Source organism: Prionailurus bengalensis, chromosome D4, assembly GCF_016509475.1.
Source record: "Prionailurus bengalensis isolate Pbe53 chromosome D4, Fcat_Pben_1.1_paternal_pri, whole genome shotgun sequence".
Taxonomy (NCBI): domain Eukaryota; kingdom Metazoa; phylum Chordata; class Mammalia; order Carnivora; family Felidae; genus Prionailurus; species Prionailurus bengalensis.
The window spans coordinates 5792884-5814691 of NC_057359.1; the positions used below are offsets into that span (position 1 = coordinate 5792884).

General features: G+C 40.8%; 1 long non-coding RNA gene across 2 annotated transcripts in view; it reads left to right on the forward strand.

Annotated features, from left to right (window-relative positions):
- The first annotated feature begins 4772 nt into the window (after positions 1-4772).
- LOC122474980 overlaps positions 4773-21808 on the forward strand; it is a 40316-nt gene continuing 23280 nt past the window's right edge. Inside the window, exons 1-3 of one of the 2 annotated variants that reach the window (XR_006295059.1) lie at positions 4773-4903; positions 5811-5949; positions 6715-7213. This is a non-coding gene — a long non-coding RNA (uncharacterized LOC122474980). Of the gene's footprint in view, positions 4904-5810; positions 5950-6714; positions 7214-21808 lie in introns of those variants that run through there. The other variant, XR_006295058.1, reaches the window with a different exon arrangement.

Sequence of the window (21808 nt, forward strand, 5' to 3'; positions counted from 1 at the left end):
GAGAGTGAAATCTTAGTGGTTCACAGAGGAACTGATCTTCTCCAGAAAGAGACTACAGCAGGTGTCCTGATCCTTCAGAATCTTGCCAGATAATATAGACAAGGGTCGTGTGGCACATCTGAGAGTCGATTCTGCTTTAATCGTGTTATTTATTTCCTGTGTCTTAAAATGCTTTGACATCCGGTAGCCTGGAAAGATTGCCTGTCCCCAGGCCAGCTATTTCCTAGAAGTAGTAAACAGCTCCTCTCAGGGTATACTTTTCATGTGCAAACCAACAAATCCAAAGACCCCGTCCCCAAATACTTCCTTTATATAATTTTCACACATGAAGACAATATTTCCCCTGCCCTGGAGCACCTGGTGGCTCATTTGGTTGAGCACTCTTGAGGAGTCTTGAGGAGGTATCCAAATATTATAATCCCAGGATTGTGGGATTGAGCCCCGCATCAGGCTCCGCTTTGAGTTTGGAGTCTGCTTGGGATTCTCTCTCTCTCCCTCTACCCATCTCCCCCACTCACACTTTCTCTCTCTTTCTCAAAAACAGAAAAAAAAAACCATATATATATATATATATATATATATACATATATATATATACATATATATATATACACACATATATATATATATATATATATATACATATATATGCCCTAAAATAATCACACCCTGCCCGAAAATCACAGTAGGTTAGGTATAGGCAACTAAATCATCCCTATAGCCCAGAGCACAATGAAACTGTCAAACTACCCAATTCTAACCTTGCTCAGACTTGCCTACCCTGCTTTGACCATTCCTTCCCATGGAAACTGTAATAGTGGCTCTGGGCAATGCTCTCTCTTTGCTCTTTCTGGATAAGCCTGGTACTTACCAATGGAACCTTGCATGACACAGTACGCCCCACCTTTTGGAAATGTAAGTAATAAACACCCCTTTCAAAGGCAGCTCTCTCCATGTCTGTCACCTTACTATAGCTGACTAAGCCAACAACAGGTATATTTTAAAACAGATTCTTAGGATGTGAGACTTGGAAGGATAAAATATACTCGGATCAAGTCATATTTATGGCTATGACCACCCCAGCTGTGGGTTCAGGAATTAACGCGTTACCTTGAGACTGTGGGAGTCGCTCTACCAGTTTGCCAGACTGGTTTATTGAATCAAGGGTTAAGTGTTGGTCTACAGTATATAAGACTGAGATTCCAGAATGTCCAAGATACACTTAAAGGAGTAAAATGAAGGTTCATGGTGATGGGAATGAAAGAGTGAATATATTACTTCTGATGCCCAGCACTCCTTAAACAGGTCCCCAAGAGGCCTGAAGAACACTCCTTTAATCAACATAAAATGCATTGAAGACGGAGGCACCTAAGACCTTGAGCAGCTCTATGATGACCATGTTTTTAGGTTGAAAATGATGGCAACAGAGACATCTATTGAAATAGGTCCCTGGATTTCATTGGGAATTGAGCTCATTAGGATTGGCGGATCCCTGGTGACAGCAATGAACTCTCAGCGGCAAGATGAGTGCAATTAACACAGTCAGCAGGAGAGGCAGAGTGTCTATGTGTGATGTGAGCTAGAGTAGTGGTTCTCAAATAGGCTTTTAAGTTAGTACCCCTTCGGGCAAGCGAGGAAAATCCCACTGCCAAGGCTTTATTTCATATCAATGAAATAAATCTCTCTCCAATAGAACCAAAACATGATTTTTTTTAAACTCACTGGATATAATCAATTTGTGGCAAATTTTGAGAACCAAAAGATGGGTAGGGATTTGTCTTGGTGGTTACTTGATTATTAGATCCATCAAAATGAATTAGATACTTACTTTCTCATGGTACTTCAAAGTATATATTATATACATATATTTTCAGGACGAATGATGAATAAAATAACAGAAGTCACCATAATAGACATTTATAGCTTCTTTCCCATTTTTCTGATACAATCCAGTTTATAGACTAGAGGCGTCAACTCAAGGAGAGCCTAGGTTTCTTAAAGTTTCCTATATCATAGATGCACGTATGTAGAAGGAATCTTTCCATAAGCATTCCATATGGTCACACACCAAGGTGTCTGCATTTTTCTGGAGAGGGGAGGAGGTATCTAAATATCATTTTTGTTGTTCTTATATACCGACTATGGAGTGATACTACTCCCTTGAGATCTAAAATGTGATCATTTTCCTCCAGTTAGAGTGAAGACTTTTGCTGGAAACTGTTTCACTTTGAAGTGGATACAGTTTGTGGTTATTTCCACAGGCCCAGAATGTTTAGTGACTACATACACTCTACAATTTAATCCTATAATGAGCTGATCTCTGCATAGGTTTCCTCATCAGTGAAATAGAGTTAATGAGGTAGGAAGGTCTAGGAAGAAGTTCTTGGACATCCACCGTAGCACTACCATATTTTGGAGGGAACAGTGGAGATTAGTGCCACCAACAAAACTTCAGAATTTGCTATGGTGATAGTTTCTCTATATCCCCATTTATTTCAACTCTGTGGCTGATGAAAGCCAGATGATTTTAGAAAGTAAGTCAAGAACCATGAACTTAATCCGGTAATAGTGCCATGCATGAATACGATTCCAGACGGGGTACCTTTAGTCAATTTAGCATTTTACCCACCAAGCTACTCCTTAACCAAGGGTTAATGTCTCTGTCTTCATCAATATGGAAAATCAGAAGTTGCTTTGTTTCTGTAAGGGACAATTGAGCATGAGCACTGTCTTGAGAAGCTTGTATCACCTCTCCTTTATCATAATACAATTTATTGTAATATTATATTTCACTGCTCTATAATAGATGACATTATGTTAATTGGAAAACTGGTGAACAGGAAATAGAAGCACATTAGATTTCTAGGCAAAAAGCATTCATAACAACCAGTGGAAAGTAGCATTTAAAAGTGAAAGAAATGTTATAAAAATGAAGTCTCTAGAGGTTTAGTAGTCTGGAGTACGTTCAAATAGCTCCTCAAAAGTGTGAAACAATTTGTTGCATCATCTTTGCTCTCCACCACATAGATGATGCAGACAGTTGGACGGCCATTGTCAAATTCTGGAGGCAAGTTACAACACTTCTGGACAAGCTACTCCGACGTATTTGTTGGAGCAACAGGAAGTTCTGCAGGTGATCTAGAACATGATGTAAGCTGCATTGTCCTGTGAACCTTATGCCCCAGTAGACCCAATGGCGTTGTAGAAGTCTGTGTAGTCCAAACTCCTAGAGTTCTGGAGCGAAGCATGCTTTCTGCTGCTGCTAAGTCTTCACCATTGAAACAAGTAGCTTCTATCTTGATACTGCGCCCAGCTACTAAATTACTGATTATGGGATGGTGAGCGACTATGTGACAGAAATTGGCCATCATTAACTGTGACAATCTGTGTGTGGTGCTATGAATGAATGGTAAAATGAATGGTAAATACAAGACTGACCAAAACAGGACCAAAAGACATAAGCGATCTGCATGAGCAAATAGTTTACATTTGAGTGATAACTAGTCCTACTCCTCAACTCCTTGTCTGCCAACTCTTCTTACGGCCCTATAGGGAGTTGACTATACTGAGCTAACAAAGGAGGAAAAAACTGGTTTATAGATGTGTCTGCACGGTATGGTGGGATCAGCTGGAAGTGAAAAGCTGCTCGCTTACGGCCACACTCAGGGGTCACCCTGAAAGGGTGTGGTGAGGGCAAATCCGCCCGGTGCACAGAATTTGGGGAGGTATTTTAGTTGTCTGTGTTTGATGAAGAAGGGATGTCTTGACTTTAGATTAATGCTGATTTATGGTCAACGGTTCCTTACTCAATGGTAATAGAGGACTAGGAAAGAATAGGCTGGAAAGTTGGTGATCAGGAAGTCTGGGGTAAAGGCATGTGGATGGACTTCTAGGAACAGGCACAAAATGGAGAGATACAAATGTGCACCAAGGGAGAGGAGATTAGAAGATGGATGAGAATTAGATTTGCTCCTTGAACATCTGCTTGATCATTTTTACTTTGCTTTGTGTAATGTTTTACGTATTAATTACTTTTGAAACGTGTACTTGCATTTCCCCTGTTTGTTTCTTCCCTTTGGTTAAAAGATTGTTAGTCTTTTACTGGATTTCTGTCCTCCATTTTCTAGTAACATATACATCTCACAACCTTCATCTTAAGAGAAATGTTTATGTCCCTTGACTTCTCTTGGCCATTTTGAGTTCAATAAGCACACTAGTGAAGAAGATCCCATTTAAAATTTTGCTCTCTCTCTACTACTTTCCATACAGAAAATTGGAATACAGCAAAATAAGCACCTTTTCTTTGATTTAAAAAGTTTTCTTTGCCATGTATGCTGTCTGATTTTGCTTTCAGGAAGTAAAGCCAATTTACAAACGTACAATTTCAATCCTAAACACTTCACTATTCGTGCCTTTAAATAAATTCGTATATTTCCTATGTGATTCTTATATTATTTTCACACCATGCGAGAGTAATCGTATGTTCCTTAATATTTCTAATTCCCAGTCCGTGTTCAAATTTCTCAAGTTGTCCTCAGAGCCCGTGGCAGCTGCTGTTTTTACAGTCGGGATCTCATCGAGGGGCAAGCATTGCATTGGATTACGATGGTCACATTGAATCTAGAACATCTAGGGGCTATAAAAGAACGTGGGCAGAAAAAACAGGCCACCCACCCAAGGGGAAATTACTGCATGATCAAGTCAAGAAGCGAGGGCAGAGGCCTATGGGAAATGTAGTCCAATCCAGACGGATCACCGCGCAGCACTCTGGGAACGGGTCTTCTGGGTCTTCTTCTGCGCAAGTGCCGTCCTAGCCCCGCCGCGTTTTTACGCATCTGCATCTTCCCGCCGAGCAGGTCCCAGAACTTTCTCGGTCAGGCAGGCTGGAAGGAGCACACCTGGGGTGAGGGCGCGGAGGGTCTGTGGAACCTGTGCGGAGCGTTGGGGTGGCGTGGGGGCGGTGGGTGTTACCCGGAAGCCACTGGCGGGAAGTCCGGAGCCTGAGGCGCGCTCCAGGGCTCGCGCTCCCCGTGGGCGGGTTTGGCCGAGCCCCGTGTGCAGTCGGTGCGCGGTGCGGGCCGAGGTGTGCGGGACCGTGTGCCGGGCACGGCCTGCATCCCGACCCGGGCAGACCTCTGCGGGCGGCGGGAAGGGAAAGCGCGTTCCCGACGTTGACAGCGAATGTGCTGGCAAGCGCGGGAGCGGGGGGTGGGGGGGGGGGGCGGTTAGGGAGGTCTGCGGTGGAGCCCGAGTTTGCGAGCCAGGGAGACCAGGGAGATTCCAGGTCTGTCACCTGTAACCGGGGCGAGAGAAGTAACCTCGGAAAGAGGCAGGTCTTCTGGAAATGACGATAGTAGTGAGGGTAACGTCCGCTTGTGGGCGTGTCTCGGAGAGTTAGGTAAGAGCTCACCTGTGAAGCGGTTACCCTACTGCCAGGTGCAGGTACCGGCACACGCGTTACCCCGGTGTGAAATCCGAGTCTCAGATGGGTGAGATCGTACAGTCTGCGGGGGCCAGCCAGGTGTCCACGGCGCTGTCCCTTTTGCTTCGCTTTCTGGCTTCGCTCACGCAAGGGGTAAAGTAGTCTTACGAAGACTCTGGATAAAAATGGAGCCTGCGTCTTTTTTCTGTGCTAATTTTAATGAAAGAGCAGTGCTTGATCCTTTCGTATACTCTGGTCATTAGCTGATTGTTTTTTTAACTTGATAGAAAAAAGTTTAGAAACCTGCAGGCTTATGCCCCCACGATCACTTAAGGGACTCGTACGGACAGTCGTTGGCTCTGCACAGTCATTCCCCTCCCTTTTCCAGGGTCCAACCGCCCTATTCCTGGAGGGAGCCTCCTCTCCTTCTGGGGTGCTGAGACTTTGTGGAAGTGAATTTAGAAGCCGCCGGGCAGGCCAGACCCTTCACGGTCTCCCGAGAGGTGCAGAAAATGAACACATCTCAGGTGAGCCTTCGGTTCGTTCCTCACTTTGTATTACGGTGGGTTTAAGAAGCTTATAAAGAGACCATACATTCAGAAAAGTAGAAAAAGGTTTAGATCAAGTTCAACTTTACTTTTTAACACTGGTTTACACTGTTTACCATTAATTCTGATTTTTCTAAATTTATTTATTTTGAGAGAGAGCAAGCGAGGGAGGGGCAGAGAGAGGGGGAAGAGAGAGAATCCCAAGCAGGCTCCGCACTGTCAGCATAGAGCCGGATGTGGGCCTCCAACTCACGAACCGGGAGAGCATGACCTGAGCGGAAACCGTGTCGGACACTTAACCAACTGAACCACCTAGACGCGCCTCCTTCCATTATTCGCCAACAATTATAGCATACCATATATTCTTGCTTTAAAGTTTTTTCATAAAGAGGACATTTTTCCATATTGAGACTTAAAAAGCATCTTCATTTTTTACTATAGCTTCATTGTGGTCTAGTATGTGAAAGTACTGTTGGTAATTTAATCAGCCTTCTATTGAAAGACATTTGGGTTGTTTATAATTACATGACTGTAGGGGTGAAACTATAAGCGAAAATGGTCAGAGGTTACATGCAGTTTCATTTTGTTAAATACTCTAAATGCTGTCCTCCATAGTGGTTATTATATTTGTATTCCTGCCTGTGAAGTGTTTATTCATAACTGGCATATTGAGCTCCTGAGGCGCTCCGTGCCCTGGTGTAATTACCACGTAAACAGCCGACAAAGATTTCTGCCCTCGTGTAGCTTACGTTCAGTTGATGGAAGATGATTAAAAGACTTTGTTATTTGATAATCGACATAGAAGAAATGAAACAAGGAACGCGTTGTGAAGGATCGATTTTAATTTTAAATAAGTTGATCAGATACGCGTCTCTGAGAAATTATTTGGAGACAGCATTTGACAAGTGTGGGGAAAGAAGACTTGCTGGTGTCTAAAGAAGAACACTTCATGCTGAGGAAACTGCCAGTGCAAGGACCCTGAGGCAGAGTGGTACCCGAGGCGTCCTGCCAACAGCAAGAACACAGGGCCAGTATGGCTGAAGAGGTGAAAGAGGACAGATCACGTGGGGCATTGAAGGCCATCACACTTGTCACGCACGTAATACATTTGAGATCGTCCCTGTTGTTGCGTGTGTCAGTCCCATTGCATGGCTCTGTCACAATTTGTTGATCTGTGTACCGGTTGGGACATTTGTGTTGCTCCCAGCTTCTGGCCTTGTGAATAAAGCTGCTTGAATGTTCATTTTTCAGTCTTTTTGCCTGGACACATACCTTCATTTCTCTTGAGAAAATGCTTGAGAGTGTGTGGGATCCTGGGTCTTGTAACAAGTGCATGTTTAACATCACAAGGTGCTGCTCTACTGTTTTTGAAGTGGCCATGCCATTGAGATTTCTAGATGCTGTGAATCTGCACCAGCATTTGGTATTGGCAGTTTCCGGGGGCGGTGGGGGGGAAGTAGTGGGTTTTTTGTTTGGTTTGGTATTCAGTTTAAGCTGTTATGCTAGGTATGTACAGATATTTCATTGTACCTGTATTAAATCTGGTGCCTAATGACATTGAGCGTCATTTCATTTGCATAGTAGCCTCCAGTTCCATCCACGTAGTTGCAAATGGCAAGATTTCATTCTTTTTGATTGCCGACTAATACTCCATTGTATAGATATACCACTTCTTCTTTAGCCATTCATCCATTGATGGACATTTGGGCTCTTTCCATACTTTGGCTATTGTTGATAGTGTTGCTCTAAACGTGGGGGTACCTGTGCCCCTTCAAAACAGCACACCTGAATCCCTTGGATAAATACCTAGTAGTGCAATCACTGAGTTGTAGGGTAGTTCTATTTTTAATTTTTTCAGGAACCTCCATACTGTTTTCCAGAGTGGCTGCACCAGTTTGCATTCCCACCTGCTTAATGCTGTTTTCTAAGAACAAACATTTTTAATTGATCAATTTACAATTTATCAAAATATCAGACTTTATGGTTTTTTTTTGTTGTTTCATCTAATCAAGGTCACAAATATACTCCTATGTTACCTGTTAGAAGTTTATGGTTATAGATTCCACATTTACATTTATGATCAGTTTGAGTTTAATTTTTTTTTTTTAATTTTTTTTTCAACGTTTTTTATTTATTTTTGGGACAGAGAGAGACAAAGCATGAACGGGGGAGGGGCAGAGAGAGAGAGAGGGAGACACAGAATCGGAAACAGGCTCCAGGCTCCGAGCCATCAGCCCAGAGCCTGACGGGGGGCTCGAACTCACGGACCGCGAGATCGTGACCTGGCTGAAGTCGGACGCTTAACCGACTGCGCCACCCAGGCGCCCCAGTTTGAGTTTAATTTTTGTTTATGATACAAGTTGTGGTTGGTTCAAGGAAACTCCTCCCTCTCCCCCCCCACCCCTCCCCCCATCTTATGGAGCTTTATTATTCCAGTACCATTTATTGAGAAGAAGGTACTTTATCTCCATTGAATTACCTTGGCACCCCTGTTGGAAGTCATTTGACTATGAATGTGTCCATCTATTTCTGGACCCTATTCTGTAGTTTGTGTCTATCATTTTGCCATTACCACACTGTCTTGATTGTTGTTGATTGATTACATGCCTTGAAATCATGTAATGTGAGTTCTTCACTTTCATTCTCTTTTCAGAATTGTTTTGGATATTCTAGGTCCTGTGCTCCTCCATTTAGAATCATTCTATCTCATAAAAGCCTCTGGGATTTAGCCTATAATTGTATGGGATCTATAGATCAACTTGAGGAGAACAGAATTGACATTGGAGCATACTGAGCCTTCCAATCCCTGGACACACTATAGCTTTTCATTTATTAGTGGTAAAGTGGGTTATAAGCTCTGAAAGGACATGATTTGTTTTTTACATTTTGGACAAATCACTGGCTCCTGTTTAAGAATTGACTCTCGTGGGGCACTGGTTGAAGCAGTGGCAATTTAGGAAGCTATTCAGGTGATTCAAGAATCCATGGTGTTAAGTCAGCACTGATGATACCTCCAGGTGGTGAGAATCTGGGTATATTTTGAAGGTGAAGCAAACCGTATGAAAGTGCGTGTGTCCCATAGCCTTGCAGATACTCTGCTGCCAAACACAGGACTTTTCAAAATGGGATAAAAACCTATTGCGTTTCATAGATCACTTTGGTTTGATAAACATTGTTTTATGATTGTGGTCCATTTTCACTCTTTTTGTTTTTTTTTTTTTTCAATGTTTATTTATTTTGGGGACAGAGAGAGACAGAGCATGAACGGGGGAGGGGCAGAGAGAGAGGGAGACACAGAATCGGAAACAGGCTCCAGGCTCCGAGCCATCAGCCCAGAGCCTGACGCGGGGCTCAAACTCCCGGACCGCGAGATCGTGACCTGGCTGAAGTCGGACGCTCAACCGACTGCGCCACCCAGGCGCCCTGTTTTTTTTTTTTTTTTGAACTATACTTTTTTTTTGAGAAGTATTTGTATTCTATTGTTTTATTTTTTTATTTATTTATTTTTTCAACGTTTATTTATTTTTGGGACAGAGAGAGAGCATGAACGGGGGAGGGGCAGAGAGAGAGGGAGACACAGAATCGGAAACAGGCTCCAGGCTCTGAGCCATCAGCCCAGAGCCCGACGTGGGGCTCGAACTCACGGACCGCGAGATCGTGACCTGGCTGAAGTCGGACGCTTAACCGACTGCACCACCCAGGCGCCCCTCTATTGTTTTATTTTTTAATTTTTTTTTTAATATATGAAATTTATTGTCAAATTGGTTTCCATACAACACCCAGTGCTCATCCCAAAAGATGCCCTCTTCAATGCCCGTCACCTACCCTCCCCTCCCTCCCACCCCCCATCAACCCTCAGTTCTGTTTTTAAGAGTCTCTTATGCTTTGGCTCTTTCCCACTCTAACCTCTTTTTTTTTTTTTTCCTTCCCCTCCCCCATGGGTTTCTGTTAAGTTTCTCAGGATCCACATAAGAGTGAAAACATACGGTATCTGTCTTTCTCTGTATGGCTTATTTCACTTAGCATCACACTCTCCAGTTCCATCCACGTTGCTACAAAGGGCCATATTTCATTCTTTCTCATTGCCACGTAGTACTCCATTGTGTATATAAACCACAATTTCTTTATCCATTCATCAGTTGATGGACATTTAGGCTCTTTCCATAATTTGGCTATTGTTGAGAGTGCTGCTCTAAACATTGGGGTACAAGTGCCCCTATGCATCAGTACTTCTGTATCCCTTGGGTAAATTCCCAGCAGTGCTACTACTGGGTCATAGGGTAGGTCCATTTTTAATTTTTTGAGGAACCTCCACACTGTTTTCCAGAGTGGCTGCACCAGTTTGCATTCCCACCAACAGTTCAAGAGGGTCCCCATTTCTCCACATCCTCTCCAGCATCTGTAGTCTCCTGATTTGTTCATTTTGGCCACTCTGACTGGCATGAGGTGATATCTGAGTGTGGTTTTGATTTGTATTTCCCTGATGAGGAGCGACGTTGAGGATCTTTTCATGTGCCTGTTGGCCATCCAGATGTCTTCTTTAGAGAAGTGTCTATTCATGTTTTCTGCCCATTTCTTCACTGGATTATTTGTTTTTGGGTGTGGAGTTTGGTGAGCTCTTTATAGATTTTGGATACTAGCCCTTTGTCTGATATGTCATTTGCAAATATCTTTTCCCATTCCGTTGGTTGCCTTTTAGTTTTGTTGATGGTTTCCTTTGCCGTGCAGAAGCTTTTTATCTTCATGAGGTCCCAATAGTTCATTTTTGCTTTTAATTCCCTTGCCTTTGGGGATGTGTCAAGTAAGAAATTGCTGCGGCTGAGGTCAGAGAGGTCTTTTTCTGCTTTCTCCTCTAGGGTTTTGATGGTTTCCTGTCTCACATTCAGGTCCTTTATCCATTTTGAGTTTATTTTTGTGAATGGTGTGAGAGAGTGGTCTAGTTTCAACCTTCTGCATGTTGCTGTCCAGTTCTCCCAGCACCATTTGTTAAGGAGACTGTCTTTTTTCCATTGGATGTTCTTTCCTGCTTTGTCAATGATTAGTTGGCCATACGTTTGTGGGTCTAGTTCTGGGGTTTCTATTCTATTCCATTGGTCTATGTGTCTGTTTTTGTGCCAGTACCATGCTGTCTTGATGATTACAGCTTTGTAGGAGAGGCTAAAGTCTGGGATTGTGATGCCTCCTGCTTTGGTCTTCTTCAAAATTACTTTGGCTCTTCGAGGTCTTTTGTGGTTCCATATGAATTTTAGGATTGCTTGTTCTAGCTTCAAGAAGAATGCTGGTGCAATTTTGATTGGGATTGCATTGAATGTGTAGATAGCTTTGGGTAGTATTGACATTTTGACAATATTTATTCTTCCAACCCATTAGCACGGAATGTTTTTCCATTTCTTTATATCTTCTTCAATTTCATTCATAAGCTTTCTGTAGTTTTCAGCATACAGATCTTGTACATCTTTGGTTAGATTTATCCCTAGGTATTTTATGTGTCTTGGTGCAATTGTGAATGGGATCAGTTTCTTTATTTGTCTTTCTGTTGCTTCATTGTTAGTGTATAAGAATGCAACTGATTTCTGTACATTGATTTTGTATCCTGCAACTTTGCTGAATTCCTGTATCAGTTCTAGCAGACTTTTGGTGGAGTCTATCGGATTTTCCATGTATAATATCATGTCATCTGCAAAAAATGAAAGCTTGACTTCATCTTTGCCAATTTTGATGCCTTTGACTTCCTTTTGTTGTCTGATGGCTGATGCTAGAACTTCCAACACTATGTTAAACAACAGTGGTGAGAGTGGACGTCCCTGTCGTGTTCCTGATCTCAGGGGGAAAGCTCTCAGTTTTTCCCCATTGAGGATGATGTTAGCTGTGGGCTTTTCATAAATGGCTTTTATGATATTTAAGTATGTGCCTTCTATCCCGACTTTCTCGAGGGTTTTTATTAAGAAAGGGTGCTGAATTTTCTCAAATGCTTTTTCTGCATCAATTGACAGGATCATATGGTTCTTTTCTTTTATTATGATGTATCACGTTGATTGATTTGCGAATGTTGAACCAGCCCTGCATCCCAGGAATGAATCCCACTTGATCATGGTGAATAATTCTTTTTATATGCTGTTGAATTCGATTTGCTAGTATCTTATTGAGAATTTTGCATCCATATTCATCAGGGATATTGGCCTGTAGTTCTCTTTTATTACTGGGTCTCTGTCTGGTTTAGGAATCAAAGCAATACTGGCTTCATAGAATGAGTCTGGAAGTTTTCCTTCCCTTTCTATTTTTTGGAATAGCTTCAGAAGGATAGGTATTACCTCTGCTTTAAATCTCTGGTAGAATTCCTCAGGGAAGCCATCTGGTCCTGGACTCTTATTTATTGGGAGATTTTTGATAACTGATTCAATTTCTTTGCTGGTTATGGGTCTGTTCAAGCTATTTCCTCCTGTTACAGTTTTGGAAGTGTGTGGGTGTTTAGGAATTTGTCCATTTCTTCCAGGTTGTCCAGTTTGTTAGCATATAATTTTTCATAGTATTCCCTGATAATTGCTTGTATTTCTGAGGGATTGGTTGTAATAATTCCATTTTCATTCATGATTTTATCTATTTGGGTCATCTCCCTTTTCTTTTTGAGAAGCATGGCTAGAGGTTTATCAATTTGTTTATTTTTTCAAAAAACCAACTCTTGGTTTCATTGATCTGCTCTACAGGTTTTTTTAGATTCTATTTTGTTTATTTCTGCTCTGATCTTTATTATTTCTTTTCTTCTGCTGGGTTTGGCGTGTCTTTGCTGCTCTGCTTCTATTTCCTTTAGGTGTGCTGTTAGATTTTATATTTGGGATTTTTCTTGTTTCTTGAGATAGGCCTGGATCGCAATGTATTTTCCTCTCAGGACTGCCTTCGCTGCATCCCAAAGCATTTGGATTGTTGTATTTTCATTTTCATTTGTTTCCATATATTTTTTATTTTCTTCTCTAATTGCCTGGTTGACCCATTCATTCTTTAGTAGGGTGTTCTTTAACCTCCATGCTTTTGGAGGTTTTCCAGACTTTTTCCTGTGGTTGATTTCAAGCTTCATAGCATTGTGGTCTGAAAGTATGCATGGTATGATCTCAATTCTTGTATACTTATGTAGGGCTGTTTTGTGACCCAGTAAGTGATCTATCTTGGAGAATGTTCCATGTGCACTCGAGAAGAAAGTATATTCTGTTGCTTTGGGATGCAGAGTTCTAAATATATCTGTCAAGTCCATCTGATCCCATGTATCATTCAGGGCCCTTGTTTCTTTATTGACCATGTGTCTAGATGATCTATCCATTGTTGTAAGTGGGGTATTAAAGCCCCCAGCAATTACCACATTCTTGTCAATAAGGTTGCTTATGTTTGTGAGTAATTGTTTTATATATTTGGGGGCTCCCGTATTTGGCGCATAGACATTTATAATTGTTAGTTCTTCTTGATGGATAGACCCTGTAATTATTATATAATGCCCTTCTTTATCTCTTGTTACAGCCTTTAAAGTCTAGTTTGTCTGATGTAAGTATGGCTACTCCAGCTGTCTTTTGACTTCCAGTAGCATGATAAATAGTTCTCCATCCCCTCACTCTCAATCTGAAAGTGTCCTCAGGTCTAAAATGCGTCTCTTGTAGACAGCAGATAGATGGGTCTTGTTTTTTTATCCATTCTGATCCCTATGTCTTTTGGTTGGCGCATTTAGTCCATTTATGTTCAGTTATTATAGAAAGATATGGGTTTAGAGTCATTGTGATGTCCGTAAGTTTCGTGCTTGTAGCGATGTCTCTGGTACTTTGTCTCACAGGATCCTCCTTAGGATCTCTTGTAGGGCTGGTTTAGTGGTGATGAATTCCTTCAGTTTTTGTTTGTTTGGAAAGACCTTTATCTCTCTTTCTATTCTAAATGACAGATTTGCTGGATAGAGGATTCTCGGCTGCATATTTTTTCTGTTCATCACATTGAAGATTTCCTGCCATTCCTTTCTGGCCTGCCAAATTTCAGTAGAGAGATCCATCATGAGTCTTATCGGTCTCCCTTTATATGTTAGAGCATGTTTATCCCTAGCTGCTTTCAGAATTTTCTCTTTATCCTTGTATTTTGCCAGTTTGACTATGATATGTCTTGCAGAAGATCGATTCAAGTTATGTCTGAAGGGAGTTCTCTGTGCTTCTTGGATTTCAATGCCTTCTTCCTTCCCCAGATCAGGGAAGTTCTCAGCTATGATTTCTTCAAGTATACTTTCAGCATCTTTCCCTCTCTCTTCCTCCTCTGGAATACCAATTATGCGTAGATTATTTCTCTTTAGTGCATCACTTAGTTCTCTAATTTTCCCTTCATACTCCTGGATTTTTTTATCTCTCTTTTTCTCAGCTTCTTCTTTTTCCATAATTTTATCATCTAGTTCACCTATTCTCTCCTCTGCCTCTTCAATCCGAGCTGTGGTTGTCTCCATTTTTTTTTTTTTTTTTGCAGCTCATTAATAGCATTTTTTAGCTCCTCCTGGCTGTTCCTTAGTTCCTTGATCTGTGTAGCAATAGATTCTCTGCTGTCCTCTATATGTTTTAAAGCCCAGCGATTAATTTTATGACTATTATTTTAAATTCACTTTCTGTTATATTGTTTAAATCGTTTTTGATCAGTTCGTTAGCTGTCGCTATTTCCTGCAGTTTCTTTTGAGGGGAATTCTTCCGTTTCATCATTTTGGATAGTCCCTGGAGTGGTGCGGAACTGCAGGGCACTTCCCCTGTACTGTCTTGAATAACTTGTGTTGGTGGGCGGGGCCACAGTTAGACCTGATGTCTGACCCCAGCCCACCGCTGGGGCCACAGTCAGACTGGTGTGTACTTTCTCTTCCCCTCTCCCAGGGGCAGGACTCACTGTGGAGTGGTGTGGCCTCTGGGCTACTTGCACACCGCCAGCCTTGTGGTGCTGGGGATCTGGCGTATTAGCTGGGGTGGATCGGCAAGGTGCACAGGGGTGGGAGGGGAAGGCTCAGCTCACTTATCTTTCAGTGATCTGCTTCGGGAGGGGCCCTGAGGCACCTGGAGGGAGTCAGACCCGCCCGAGGGCTGGATCCGCAGAAGCACAGCGTTGGGTGTTTGCATGGCACAAGCAAGGTCCCTGACAGGAACTGGTTCCCTTTGGGATTTTGGCTGGGGGATGGGCGAGGGAGATGGCGCTGGCGAGCGCCTTTGTTCCCTGACGAGCTGAGCTCTGTCCTCCGGGGCTCAACAACTCTCCCTCCCGTTGTCCTCCAGCCCTCCCGTTCTCCGAGCAGAGCTGTTAGCTTATAACCTTCCAGATGTCAAGTCCCTCTTGCTGTGGGAACACACTCCGTCCGGCCCCTCCTCTTTTCCAAGCCAGACTTGGGCTCTGCTTGGCCAGCAGGTGCCCTTCTGCCCCAGCTCCCTCCCGCCAGTCCGTGGAGCGCGCACCGCCCTTCCTACCCTCTTCCGTGGGCCTGTTGTCTGTGCTTGGCTCTGGAGACTCTATTTTACTAGTCTTCTGGCGGTTTTCCGGGTTATTTAGGCAGGTGTAGGTGGAATCTAAGTGATCAGCAGGACACGCAGTGAGCCCAGCATCCTCCTATGCCGCCATCTTCCTGAACTATATATTCTTTACCCTGATTCTATTTTGTGTTTTGAGCTTTTACTTATATTTTGAGATTTATCTTTTCCTGTGATGTGGACTACAAATTTTTCTCTAATATTTATGTTTTGGTGAAGTTAATAACCAAAACTTTTTTTTTTATGTTTATTTATTTTGTGAGAGAGAGAGAGCAAGCCAGGGAGGGGGCAGCGAGAAAGATGTCCTGATATGGGCTATATCATTGTTTTTTTCATTTGCAAATATTTTCTTCCATTTAGTAAGTTACCTTTTCATTTTGATGATGGTTTCTTTGCAGTGCAGAAGCTTTTGATGTAGGCCTGCTTGTTTATTTTTGCCAAAAGTCATCACCAACACTGATGTCAAGAAGCTTAACCCTATGTTTTTTTCTAGGAGTTTTATGGCTTCAGGTCTTACATTCAAGTGTTTAATACATTTTGATTTGATTTTTGTGTATGGTGGATAGTGGTCCAGTTTTATTTTTTTGCATGTGGCTGCCCAGTTTTCCCAACACTTTAATTGAAGTAACTGTTCTTTTCCCATTGTATAGTCTTATGTCTTTTGTCATTAATTACTTGGCCATATTTGTGTCATTTACTTTTGGACTCTATTCTGTTCCCTTGGTCAGTGGGTCTGTTTTTATGCCAATACCATACTGTTTTGATTACTGTAGCTTTGTAAGATAGTTTGAAATCAGGAAGTGTGATATCTCCAGCTTTGTTCTTCTTTCATAAGATTGCTTTTGCTACTGCAGATCTTGTGTGGTTCCATACAGATTTTAGGATATTTTTTAACGATGTTAATTTTCCCAGTCCAAGAGCATGGACTATCTTTCCACTTAATTCATGTCTTTCTAAATTACTTTCATCAATGACTTACAGTTTTTATTGTACAGATCTTTCACCTCCTTGGTTAAATTTACTACTAGGTTTTCTTTTTGATGAAATTATAAGTGGGATTATATTCTTAATTTTTCTTTCGCATTGTGTTGTATAGAAAGCCATTGATTTTTGAATATTGATTTTATATACTGCAACCTTACCGTATTTATTAGTTTTGTCAGTTTTAAGGTATAGCGTTTAGGGCTTTCTATATCTAATATTATGTCACCTGTAAATAGAGACTTTTAGTTTTTCCTTTACCATTTGGATTCCTTTTTTGTTTGTTTTTCTTACCTAATTGCTTTGGCCAGGGTTTCCAGTAGTATGTTGAATAAAAGTGGCAAGACAGACATCCTTGTCTTGTTCCTGATCTCAGAGGAAAAGTTTTCAACTTTCCCCATTGAGTATGATGTTAGCTGTAGGTTTGCCGTATAAAGCCTTTATTATGTGGTGGTGTGTTCCCTTTCTACCCACTTTGTTGAGTTTTTATCATGCGTAGGTGTTAGATTTTGTCAAATGCTTTTTCTGCCTCCATTGAAATGAACATATGATTTTTATTTTTCATTTTGTCACTTGGTATATCACATGGATTGATTTGTGGATGTTGAACCATCCTTGCATCCCTAGAATAAGTTCCACTTGATCATGGTGTCTGATCCTTTTTTAATGTATTGCTGAATTGGGTTTACCAATTTTGTTGAGAATTTTGCATCTGTGTTCATCAAGGATATTGGCCTGTAATTTTCTTACAGTGTCCTTGTCTGTCTTGGTGTCAGGAATGCTGGCTTTGTAAAATAAGTTCCAAAGTGTTCCCTCCTCTTGTGATTTGGACGAGTATGAGAAAATTTGGTATTAATTCTTCTTTAAGTGATTAGTAAAATTCACCAGTGAAGCCATCTGGTCCTGGACTTTTGCTACAGATTTGTCTATTTCGTTTTTCTCTATGAAGACCAGCTCTTAGTTTTATTGGTCTTTTCTATTGTCTTTTTGTTTTCCATTTTATTTACTTCTGCTCTGGTATTTTTTATTACCCTCCAGCTAATAACTTTGGACATAGTTTTGGACTTATTTTTCTAGTTCCTCTAAGTGCAAAGTAAGATTGCTTATATGAGATCTTTCTGTTTATTAATGTAAACATTTATTGCCATGAATTCCCCTCTTACTACTGCTTTTGCCATGTGTCTTAAATTAAAAAATTTTTTTTAACGTTTATTTATTTTTGAGACAGAGAGAGACAGAGCATGAACGGGGGAGAGTCAGAGAGAGAGGGAGACACAGAATCTGAAACAGGCTCCAGGCTCTGAGCTGTCAGCACAGAGCCCAACACGGGGCTCAAACTCACAGACCGCGAGATCATGACCTGAGCCGAAGTCAGTCGCTTAACCGACTGAGCCACCCAGGCGCCCCTCTTAAGTGTATTGAATTTCCATTTTCATTTTTCTCAAGATATTTTTGATTTCTCATTTCATTTCTCTCACCCTTTGGTTGGTTGGTAACATGTGATTTAATAACCACATATTTGTGCATTGTCTAGAGTAATTGCAATTTATTTCTGATTTTATACCATTGTGGTTAGAGAAAATGCTTAATATGATTTCAGTCTTCTTAAATTTATTAAGATTTGTTTTGTGGCCTGGAGATATATTCTGGAGAATGTTTCAAGTCTACTTAAGAAGAATGTGTATTTTGCTGCTTTTGGATGGCAAGTTTTGTAAATGTCTATTAAATCCATCTGGTATAACACGTAGTTTAAGTCTTATGTTTCCTTATTGCTTTTCTTTCTGGATGATCTATCCATCGTTGCAAGTGGTGTATTGCAGTTCCAAACTATAACTGTGTTCCTATCTATTTCTACCTTCAGATCTGCTAATTTCTGGATATCATTAGGTGTTCCTATGTTGGGCAGCATAAATATTTATAAATGTTAACATCCTTTTCTTAGAATGACCTCTTATCATTATATAATTATCTTCGTTTCTTGTTACAGATTTTGTCTTGAAGTCTATTTTGTTTGTTGTAAGTATAGCTATCCTCATTTTCTTTGTTTTAAATTTTTTTTAACGTTTATTAATTTTTGAGAAACAGACCATGAGTGGGGGAGGGGCAAAGAAAGAGACACAGAATCTGAAGCACGCTCCAGTCTCCAAGCTGTCAGCACAGAACCTGACACGGGGCTCAAACCCACGGACTGTGAGATCATGACCTGCACTGAAGTCCAAGGCTTAACTGACCTATCTTTATTTTCTTTTTAATTCGATTTGCATGGAATATCTTTTTGTATCCCTTCACTATGAGTCTGTGTGTCCTTAAAGCTAAAGTGAGTCTTTTGTAGGCAGCATGTAGTTGTAACTTAAAAAAAAAAAACAAAAAATCTATTTAGCCTGATTCTCTTGATTAGAGAATTTAGTCCATTTACATTAAAATCATTTGTGATAGCTAATGTCTTTTCTACTGCCATTTGTTCATTGTTTTCTGGCTTTGGGTAATTCCTTTGTTCCTTTCTTCTTTTTGTCCCTTTCTTGTGATTTGGTGATATTCTGTGATGGTACACGTTGATTTATCTTTTGGTTTTCTACTAAAAGTAGTAAATAACTTTATCGTCAGTAGCACTGCTGTAAACAGTGGAGTGCATGTACCCCTTTGAAACAGCATACCTGTATCCTTTGGATAAATTCCTAGTAGTGCAATTTCTGGGTCGTAGGGTAGTTCTATTTTTAATTTTTTGAGGAAACTTCCTAGTGTTTTCCAGAGTGGCTGCATCAGTTTGCCTTCCCACCAACAGTGCAAGAGGGTTACCCTTTCTCCACATCCTTGCCAATATCTGTTGTTTCCTGAGTTGTTAATTTTAGCCATTCTGACAGGTGTGAGATGGTATCTCATCGTGGTTTTGATTTGTATTTCCCTGATGATGTGTTGAGCATTTTTTCTTGTGTCTGTTAGCTATCTAAAAGATGTCTTCTTTTAAAAAGTGTCTATTCATGTCTTCTGCCCATTGCTTTAGTGGATTATTTGTTGTTTAGGAGTTGAGTTTGGTAAATTCTTTATAGATTTTGGATACTAATCCTTTATCAGATAATGTCCTTTACAAATATCTTCTCCCATTAAGTCAGTTGCCTTTTAGTTTTGCTGATTGTTTCCTTTGCTGTGCAGAAGCTTTTTTGATGAGGTACCAATTGTTCATTTTTGCTTTTGTTTCCCTTGCCTCTAGAGACATGTCAAGTAAGAAGTTGCTGTGGCTGGGGTCAAAGAGGTTGTTGCCAGTTTCTCCTCTAAGATTTTGATGGCTTCCTATCTTACGTCTAGGTCTCTCATCAATTTTGAGTTTATTTTTGTGTATGGTGTAAGAAAGTGGTCCAGGTTCATTTTTCTGCATGTCGGTGTCCCGTTTTCCCAGCATCATTTATTGAAGAGACTGTCTTTTTTCCATTGGATATTCTTTCCTGCTTTGTCAAAGATTAGTTGGCCATATGTTGGTGGGTCCATTTCTGGGCTCTCTATTCTGTTCCACTGATCTATGTGTCTGTTTTTGTGCCAGTACCATACTCTCTTGATGATTACAGATTTGAAATACAGGTTAAAGTCCAGGATTGTGATGCTTCCAGCTTTGGTTTTTCTTTTTCAGGATTGTTTTGGCTATTCGGGGTCTTTTGTGGTTCCGTACAAATTTTAGGATGTTTGTTCCAGCTCTGTGAAGACTGCTGGTGTTATTTTGATAAGGATTGCATTGAATATGTAGATTGCTTAGGGTAGTATCAACCCTTTAACAATGTTCTTCCAATCCATGAGCATGGAATGTTTTTCCATTTTTGTGTGTGTGTCTTCAATTTCTTTCATAAGCTTTCTATGGTTTTCAGCATACAGATCTTTTACCTTTTGATTAGGTTTATTCCTAGGTATTTTATGGTTTTTCGTGCAATTGTGAATGGGATCGATTCCTTGATTTCTCTTTCTGCTGCTTCATTATTGGTGTATAGAAACGCAACCGATTTCTGTACTTTGATTTTTATATCCTGCAACTTTGCTGAATTCATGGATCGGTTCTAGCAGTTTTTTGGTGGAGGCTTTTGGGTTTTCGACATAGACTATCATGTCGTCGCTGAAGGGATACTGTCTATTATTTACCTTTAGGAATTCAGTTACATTTCCCAGTCTCGTTGGCAGTGTTCCCTGTCTTCCTTTGTTGTACATTTATAGTAGGTTTTGTATTTCACCTGAGTGTGTTTAGGAGACGGGATGTAAATGCATATGTTTCGTCCATTATCTTGAACTAGAGCAATCACGCATGCCTGAAATGGTCACTTAATTTCAAATAGTCTATTTTGTCCGTTTTCTCTTGACACCAGTAATAAACTTTTCCTCTGACTTCTTTGTTTATTCTTTTTCTGGTAAATATTGGTGTTCTCTCAAATTTAGTTTTGGACCTTTTCTCCCCTCAGTTTGTATGTCCTGTCTGAGCCAGTGGATTCTGTTTTATGATTTCAGTTATCACGTTAATGGCTAATGTCCCTTAAATCTTTATCTTCATTGTAGATTTCATGTGCTTCATAATCATATAATTGTGCAGTGGATAATTTTTCTGTGTGTCCACACATTTTGAGTACAACATAAACATACCCAACCTCTTTTTCCAGTCTCCGTATGTGGCATCAGCACCTGTCCCTCTGGTTACGCTCCTTCTCTGCATAACTGACCAAGAAGGTAGTGTTTCTTTCTCCCCAAGAATTAGTTTCTGGTGCTTCATTCCCATTGCTTTGCCTTCGTATAGGTGGGTTGCTCTTGAATTGATCTCTTTGGTTTTGCTGCTTAAAACATACCCCACTCTTCCTCTAGATCACGTTTTCTAAAATAAATATGTAGATATGTGTGCACATATCCAGGGCTTACATAGGTCTCTTCATTGGTTCCCCATTACCCTAGCAGAAGGCTCTGAGTGGGAGTGTTGTATACCCTAGAGAGGCTCAGGACAGAACCTTGGATATAGGATAAAATATAGGAAGATTTTCTTTTAGTTACTTTATGTAAAAGAAAAAAAAAGCAAAATACTAAGCATTACAAATATCAAATTAACAGATGGTGCACGTATATAACTTGTAAGTAATTACGGGTGAATCAGGGCATGAGAATATTTGTATTCATTGAGTGGTATCCCCAAAATGGAAGACAGAGTTAAGGCCATGACAGGCATCCTTTGTAACATTTTGTTTTAACCTCTACTTAATTAGTTCCAAAAGGTATTTTCCATGTCAGCAGGTTTCTAAGTATAATTTGATTTTCACCACCCAAATCATGATATAGAATATTTATACCACCCTAAAATGTTTTGTGTCCTGATGCAGCCATTT